We start from the raw sequence: 1,406 nt of genomic DNA, 5'->3' as shown, positions 1-1,406 counted from the left end.
ATCCCCTCAGTCAGACCCCGGAAGCACAGAGCACACATTATCGCACTTTCTCAACCTTCTCCGTGTGTTCTCTCTGACCGCTTCTTCTGAGCTACTCTTTATTCTTCCAGGTCCACTCCCCTACCCACAAGGCTACAAAACAAGAGCCTTCACCGGGTTTAGTAACACCAGGATTTTCTGCTGTCATTGCCCATTCATAGATAGCCATTACTCATTTTTCTACTGGCTTTCTAACACTGCTGTAAAAATTACCACAGAACAGCACGTACTTACTGTGTCAGAAAGCTGACGTCTCACAGGTCCACATCGAGGGGTTGGCAGGGCTGCACTCTTTTCTGTGGCTCCAGCTAGGGTTCACCCTAAAGGGTTAGCTCTGGCCCATTCACAGCCAGCAAAAGCAAGGCAAGCTCCCACACTGCCTCCCTCTGGCCTCTTTTATCTTCTTCTTCTACTTTTAAAGACCTCTGTGATTTGGATCCCCCTGGGTGGTCATCCAGGACACACTTCCCATCTTAAAGGCAGTCAATGAACAACCCTTAACTCCATCTAAAACCTTAACTGTCCTTTGCCTGTAAAATAATATACTCAGATTCCAGTGGTTAGGACAGGGGTAACTGGGAGGTCATTACCCTGCCTACCAGAGATATTAACTCAACCTGTTAAATATGTTACACCTACTTTCTCCAAATCTGTAGCTTACTGTTTGTTTGTAGTAACATTATACCAAAGTTAAAAATTTTATGTTGTTAAATTTAGCAACTGTTTTTGAGACAAGGTCTTGCTATGTAGTTTGGACTGGCCTTGAATTATGTAGCCCAGGCTGATCTCAAAAGCACAGTGATGCTCCTGCCTCAGCCTCCTGAGTGCTGGGATTATAGGCGTGTGCTACTATGCCTGGCCAATACTGTTGTTTATGGCTTACAAAAAAACTTTCGTTTGGAACTAGCTTTGTATACTTACGTTTATATTTTTAATTTATTTTTGGCAGTATGGCCAGGCATGGTGGTGCATCCCTATAGTCCGAGGACTTGAGAAGCTAAGGCAGAAGATCTCCGTGAGTTTGAGGCCAGTTGGGCTACATACAGTTCAGGGTCAGCCTGAACCACATAGCAAGACCCTGTCTCAAAAACAAATGTCTTTGGCAGTACTGAGGATCGAACCCAGGTCCTTCACACCGAGCTACATACCTCTCCGGGTCTTTTTTAATTTTCTGAGATGAGGTCTCACTAAGTTGCTAAGATGCCCAGCAGGTCTTTAGTTTGTGATCCCCCTGCCTCCTCCTCCCAGTGCTGGGATTCACAGCCATGCTCAAGGGAGAATCTGTGCAGGACCACCTCGGTGACTCACCTTGAAAGAGGAGTAATTGTCTCCATTTCAGCTGAGCCTGACCCTCTTTCCGTGTATTG

This window comes from Chinchilla lanigera, unplaced genomic scaffold, assembly GCF_000276665.1.
Source record: "Chinchilla lanigera isolate Chin_1 unplaced genomic scaffold, ChiLan1.0 scaffold00071, whole genome shotgun sequence".
Lineage (NCBI taxonomy): Eukaryota > Metazoa > Chordata > Mammalia > Rodentia > Chinchillidae > Chinchilla > Chinchilla lanigera.
This window is presented reverse-complemented; position numbering follows the sequence as displayed.